Source organism: Harmonia axyridis, chromosome X (genome assembly GCF_914767665.1).
Source record: "Harmonia axyridis chromosome X, icHarAxyr1.1, whole genome shotgun sequence".
Lineage (NCBI taxonomy): Eukaryota > Metazoa > Arthropoda > Insecta > Coleoptera > Coccinellidae > Harmonia > Harmonia axyridis.
In genome coordinates this window covers 31859914-31867413 of record NC_059508.1, presented here as the reverse complement: position 1 = coordinate 31867413, position 7500 = coordinate 31859914, and the positions used below count along the sequence as shown (strand labels likewise).

Genomic DNA, 7500 nt, shown 5'->3' with positions numbered 1-7500 from the left:
CGGACTCCGATCAGAAAATCCGCCGATGCATGTCGTTAACACCTAGTCCGCCTCGTCCGATCGATCTAGGCCGTCTCGAACCACCCATCGCGCATCGAAAGTCGCATCTCTCGAACTCCGATCCGGAAATCGGCCGATGCATCACGTTAACTATTTCTTATATATCTAATATAATATACATGGAGACGGTAAGAATTCTTTTAATCGAAGATATACATATACTTCTCATCAATATCCAAAAGCTTATCGAAAAATAAATTACTCAACTTTTACGTGAAGAATCGTTCACCCAAACCTTATCCCCTATATATGTCAGGAGAACCCAAGGTTCCCCTCCAGACACGATTTAGCAAACTTTTCCCGATCGATCCGACCCACCGAGGCCGTCTCGACCGTCCGCTGCGCCTACTAGGGCCGATTTCTTCGGACTCCGATCAGAAAATATACCGATGCATGTCGTTAACACCTAGTCCGCCTCGTCCGATCTATCTAAACAGTCTCGACGCACCCAACACTCTTTCAAAGTCGGATTACTCGGACTCAATCTGAAAATGGACCGATGCATGACGTCAACACTTAGCCCGCCTCGTCTGATCTATCTAAGCCATCTCGACCCACCCAACACGCCTTCCAAGTCGGATCACTCGGACTTCGATCTGAAAATCTCCGGACTCATTTTTATGAATATCCCCAGTCAGAAAGAACGTTATTTCGCCAATATATACCAACAATAAACCATATTCCAATAGCTGAACCAAAAATATAATTCCCGATCCAAACGTTCTGCATCGCCCAACGCGACCACCTTCCCTATATATGTCAGGAGAGCACAGGGTTCCCCTCCAGACAACACTTACGCTCTATCCCCGACTCTCGGTCGATCGATAGGCCAGGTCAGCGGTGTCTGTTTCGGCCGAAGCTCGGACTTTGGTCAAAATGTTCCGATACAAAATTTGAACCAAGATAGATACAGATATGATTCCTTCTTAAATATACGTTGATTATCGAACAGAATATGGTAAATATTTTGCGATGACCGAGGATTTCATGAATTTTTTTTTTTTTTCGAAAAAATTTTCTATTATCGGAATTTCCTCAAATTTCATTTGGTTGCCTCCTAATGCTTATTAAAAATGATAATCAACAATCAGAATCATTATTTATCATTTATTTCAATTTTTATAATGAAAAACGTTCACGTCCTTTCGCGCCTCTCGATCGTCGTTTACGTGATGCATCGGTCAGCCCTAGTTTACGTGGTGCATCGGTAAGATCGAGTTCACGTTCTGCATCGGTCTGCCCGAGTTTACGTGGTGCATCGGTAAGATCGAGATTACGTGGTGCATCGGTAAGATCGAGTTCACGTTCTGCATCGGTCTGCCTGAGTTTACGTGGTGCATCGGTATGATCGAGTTTACGTTCTGCATCGGTGTGATCTAGTTTACGTTGTGCATCGGTAAGATCGAGATTACGTGAAGCATCGGTATGATCGAGTTTACGTTCTGCATCGGTCTGGACTCTGAGATATATTTTCGACGTGAAAATGTTCCGATACAACTTTTGAACCAGGATAGTTAGAGAGATGATTTTTTCTGGGATGTACGTTGATTGGGGAATGGATTGTGGAAAATAACTTGCCATGACCGAGGTGTTCTCGAATTTTTTTTTTTTTTCGAAAAATATTTTCTGATTTTGGATTTCACTCAAATTTGATTTCGTTGCCTTCTAATGTGTTCTAAAAGAGTAAATCAGTAATCAGAATCGAAAAATATTTTTCGGATTTTTTTTTTTTTGAAAAAAAATTTTCTGATTTTGGAATTTCCTCAAATTTGATTTGGTTGCCTTCTAATGTGTTTTTAAAGCGTAAATCAGTAATCAGAATCAATATTCATTGTCGACTTTAATTTTTATAAGGAAAAATGTTCACGTCCTTAAACGCCTCCCCATCATTAGCCCGAGTCCAAGTCGATGTCAGTCCCGAGCGGACGGTGTCAGATACTACCTATCGCCCCGGTCTGGACTTGGCGAGGTATTTCGACGTGAAATGTTCCGATACAACTTTTGAACCAGGATAGTTAGAGAGATGATTTCTTCTATGTTGTACGTTGATTGTGGAATGGATTGTGGGAAATAACTTGCCATGACCCAGGTGTTCTTGAATTTTTTTTTTTTTCGAAAAAAATTTTCTGATCTTGAAATTTCCTCAAATCTGATTGCGTTGCCTTCTAATGTGTACTAAAAGAGTAAATCAGTAATCAGAATCAATATTCATTGTCGACTTTAATTTTTATAAGGAAAAATGTTCACGTCCTTAAACGCCTCTCCATCGTTACCCCGACTCCAAGACGATGTTAGACCGGAGCGGACGGTGTCAAATGCGACCGATCTCCCCGGTCTGGACTTAGCGAGATATTCCGACGTGAAATGTTCCGATACAAAAATTTAACTGTGATAGTTAGAGAGATGGTTCCTTTTGTGATGTACGTTGATTGTGTAATAGAATATGGAAATAAACTTGAGATGACCGAGGTCTTCTGGGATTTTTTTTTTTTTTCGAAAAATATTTTTCGATTTCGGAAATCCCTCAAATTTCATTGAGATATGTCCTAATGTGTTCTTAAAACTTAAATCAACAATCAGAATTAATATCCAAAAGTTATTTCATTTTTTATAAGGAAAAACGTTCACGTCCTTTCCGCTCCCAAAAAGTGAGATATCATAGAAAATATCGCTATATTTGTTGTTTACGGCCATACCACGCTGAAATTGCCAGTTCTCGTCAGAACACTGAAGCCAAGCAGCGTCGGGCGCGGTTAGTACTTGGATGGGTGACCGCTTGGGAACACCGCGTGCTGTAAGCTTTTTTTTTACGTTCTGCATCGGTCTGCCGAGATAACGTGGTGCATCGGTAAGATCGAGTTTACGTTCTGCATCGGTAAGATCGAGATTACGTGATGCATCGGTAAGATTGAGATTACGTGGTGCATCGGTAAGATCGAGTTTACGTGGTGCATCGGTAAGATCCAATTCACGTTCTGCATCGGTAAGATCCAGTTCACGTGGTGCATCGGTAAGATCGAGATTACGTGGTGCATCGGTAAGATCGAGTTTACGTGGTGCATCGGTAAGATCCAATTCACGTTCTGCATCGGTAAGATCCAGTTCACGTGGTGCATCGGTGAGATTGAGATTACGTGGTGCATCGGTAAGATCGAGTTTACGTGGTGCATCGGTAAGATCCAATTCACGTTCTGCATCGGTAAGATCCAGTTCACGTGGTGCATCGGTAAGATTGAGATTACGTGGTGCATCGGTAAGATCGAGTTTACGTGGTGCATCGGTAAGATCCAATTCACGTTCTGCATCGGTAAGATCCAGTTCACGTGGTGCATCGGTAAGATCGAGATTACGTGGTGCATCGGTAAGATCGAGTTTACGTGGTGCATCGGTAAGATCCAATTCACGTTCTGCATCGGTAAGATCCAGTTCACGTGGTGCATCGGTAAGATTGAGATTACGTGGTGCATCGGTAAGATCCAGTTCACGTGGTGCATCGGTAAGATGGAGATTACGTGGTGCATCGGTAAGATCGAGATTACGTGGTGCATCGGTAAGATCTACTTTACGTTCTGCATCGGTCTGCCCTTGTTTACGTGGTGCATCGGTAAGATCGAGATTACGTGAAGCATCGGTATGATCGAGTTTACGTTCTGCATCGGTCTGCCCGATATTACGTGGTGCATCGGTCTGCCCTAGTTTACGTGGTGCATCGGTTTGGACTTAGAGATATATTTTCGACGTGAAAATGTTCCGATACAACTTTTGAACCAGGATAGTTAGAGAGATGATTTTTTCTGGGATGTACGTGGATCGGGGAATGGATTGTGGGAAATAACTTGCCATGACCGAGGTGTCCTCGAATTTTTTTTTTTTTCGAAAAAAATTTTCTGATTGTGGAATTTTCTCAAATTTGATTTGGTTGCCTCCTAATGTGTTCTAAAAGAGTAAATCAGTAATCGGAATCGAAAAATATTTTTCGGATTTTTTTTTTTTTCGAAAAAAATTTTCTGATCGTGGAATTTCCTCAAATTCGATTTGGTTGCCTTCTAATGTGTTTTTAAAGCGTAAATCAGTAATCAGAATCAATATTCATTGTCGACTTTAATTTTTATAAGGAAAAATGTTCACGTCCTTAAACGCCTCCCCATCATCAGCCCGAGTCCAAGTCGATGTCAGTCCCGAGCGGACGGTGTCAGATACTACCTATCGCCGAGGTCTGGACTTGGCGAGATATTACGACGTGAAATGTTCCGATACAACTTTTGAACCAGGATAGTTAGAGAGATGATTTCTTCTATGTTGTACGTTGATTGTGGAATGAAATACGTAAAATAACTCGCCATGACCGAGGTGATTACGATTTTTTTTTTTTTTCGAAAAAAATTTTCTGATCGTGGAATTTTCTCAAATTTGATTTGGTTGCCTCCTTATATGTTCTAGTAGCGATAATCAACAATCAGAATCAAAATCCATGGTCGGGTTTGATTTTTATAAGGAAAAATGTTCACGTCCTTTTTTACAACCCCGACTCATTGACGATGTTAGAACCGAGCCGGCGGTGTCAGATACGACCGATCGCCCCGGTCCCGATCGTCATTTACGTTGTGCATCGGTCTGCCCGAGATTACGTGGTGCATCGGTATGATCGAGTTTACGTGGTGCATCGGTAAGATCCAATTCACGTTCTGCATCGGTAAGATCCAATTCACGTTCTGCATCGGTAAGATCCAGTTCACGTGGTGCATCGGTAAGATGGAGATTACGTGGTGCATCGGTAAGATCGAGATTACGTGGTGCATCGGTAAGATCTACTTTACGTTCTGCATCGGTCTGCCCTTGTTTACGTGGTGCATCGGTAAGATCGAGATTACGTGAAGCATCGGTATGATCGAGTTTACGTTCTGCATCGGTCTGCCCGATATTACGTGGTGCATCGGTCTGCCCTAGTTTACGTGGTGCATCGGTTTGGACTTAGAGATATATTTTCGACGTGAAAATGTTCCGATACAACTTTTGAACCAGGATAGTTAGAGAGATGATTTTTTCTGGGATGTACGTGGATCGGGGAATGGATTGTGGGAAATAACTTGCCATGACCGAGGTGTCCTCGAATTTTTTTTTTTTTCGAAAAAAATTTTCTGATTGTGGAATTTTCTCAAATTTGATTTGGTTGCCTCCTAATGTGTTCTAAAAGAGTAAATCAGTAATCGGAATCGAAAAATATTTTTCGGATTTTTTTTTTTTTCGAAAAAAATTTTCTGATCGTGGAATTTCCTCAAATTCGATTTGGTTGCCTTCTAATGTGTTTTTAAAGCGTAAATCAGTAATCAGAATCAATATTCATTGTCGACTTTAATTTTTATAAGGAAAAATGTTCACGTCCTTAAACGCCTCCCCATCATCAGCCCGAGTCCAAGTCGATGTCAGTCCCGAGCGGACGGTGTCAGATACTACCTATCGCCGAGGTCTGGACTTGGCGAGATATTACGACGTGAAATGTTCCGATACAACTTTTGAACCAGGATAGTTAGAGAGATGATTTCTTCTATGTTGTACGTTGATTGTGGAATGAAATACGGAAAATAACTCGCCATGACCGAGGTGATTACGATTTTTTTTTTTTTTCGAAAAAAATTTTCTGATCGTGGAATTTTCTCAAATTTGATTTGGTTGCCTCCTTATATGTTCTAGTAGCGATAATCAACAATCAGAATCAAAATCCATGGTCGGGTTTGATTTTTATAAGGAAAAATGTTCACGTCCTTTTTTACAACCCCGACTCATTGACGATGTTAGAACCGAGCCGGCGGTGTCAGATACGACCGATCGCCCCGGTCCCGATCGTCATTTACGTTGTGCATCGGTCTGCCCGAGATTACGTGGTGCATCGGTCTGGACTTAGAGATATATTTTCGACGTGAAAATGTTCCGATACAACTTTTGAACTAGGATAGTTAGAGAGATGATTTTTTCTGGGATGTACGTTGATTGGGGAATGGATTGTGGGAAATAACTTGCCATGACCGAGGTGTTCTCGAATTTTTTTTTTTTTTTCGAAAAAAATTTTCTGATTGTGGAATTTTCTCAAATTTGATTTGGTTGCCTCCTAATGTGTTCTAATAGCGATAATCAACAATCAGAATCAAAATCCATGGTCGGGTTTGATTTTTATAAGGAATAATGTTCACGTCCTTTTTCGCCTATGTTCTTTTTCGACGTGAAAAGTTCCGATACAACTTTTGAACCAGGATAGTTAGAGAGATGATTTTTTCTGGGATGTATGTTGATTGACGTACGAAACTTGGAAAAAAAATAGAAAAGACCGAGGTACTCTAGAAAAAAAATTTATTGAAAATATTTTTTTGATTTCGGAATTAATTCGAAATTCATTCAGATGTCTTCTATCAATATCGCGAAAGAAAAATCAATAATCAGAATCGATATTCATCTAAGATTATTTCCTTTTGGATTGTGTTAACATTCGGTACGATCTTGTCTACGTGATGCATCGGTTTGTTTCTCGGCTCTTGTGAGCAAGTTGGACACTCGAGACGGCCTCCATCGATCGGATTAGGCGGGCTTTATGTTAACGTGCTGCATCGGTGTGATCTTGTTTACGTCATGCATCGGTATAGCTTTAAATCGCGCCGTAAAGTCGTTCACGTCATGCATCGGTATCTTAAATCGCGCCGAAAAGTCGTTCACGTCATGCATCGGTATCTTAAATCGCGCCGTAAAGTCGTTCACGTCATGCATCGGTATCTTAAATCGAGCCGAAAAGTCGTTCACGTCATGCATCGGTGGCACAAAAAAAAGACGCCGATGCATGACGTGAGCCGACTTTTCGGCGCGATTTAAGATACCGATGCATGACTGTGAACGACTTTTCGGCTCGATTTAAGATACCGATGCATGACGTGAACCGACTTTTCGGCATGAAGTCAGCTAAAATTATCGTGTGCATCTTGGGTCGGTCCACGTACCGTAGATCAGAGAGGGACGACGTACATACATCGGATACATTTGTATCCAACAAGTTACGATCGTCGTCTGATCCAGCGGTAATCGGACCTACTCTCGTGAATTTATTTTGCCCCTTGAATAATTTTGTACCGATGCACGACGTGAAGTCGACTTTTCGGCATGGTTTAAGCTAAAATTATCGTGTGCATCTTGGGTAGGCCCACTTACTACAGATCAGAGAGGGACGACGTACATACATCGGATACATTCGTATCCAACAAGTTACAATCGTCGTCTGATCCAGCGGTAATCGGACCTACTCTCGTGAATTTATTTTGCCCCTTGAATAACTTTGTACCGATGCACGACGTGAAGTCGACTTTCCGGCATGGTTTAAGCTAAAATTATCGTGTGCATCTTTCATTTTACTCATCACATAGTCTGATGCATTTGATGACATTTACCCTTGTGAGTTAT

The 7500-nt window shown here is 41.4% G+C and overlaps 1 non-coding gene across 1 annotated transcript; it reads left to right on the top strand.

Moving 5' to 3' along the window:
- The first annotated feature begins 2742 nt into the window (after positions 1-2742).
- On the top strand, positions 2743-2861 carry LOC123687155. The gene has a single exon (XR_006748897.1). It is a non-coding gene; the product is annotated as a 5S ribosomal RNA (ribosomal RNA).
- Positions 2862-7500: the final 4639 nt, after the last annotated feature.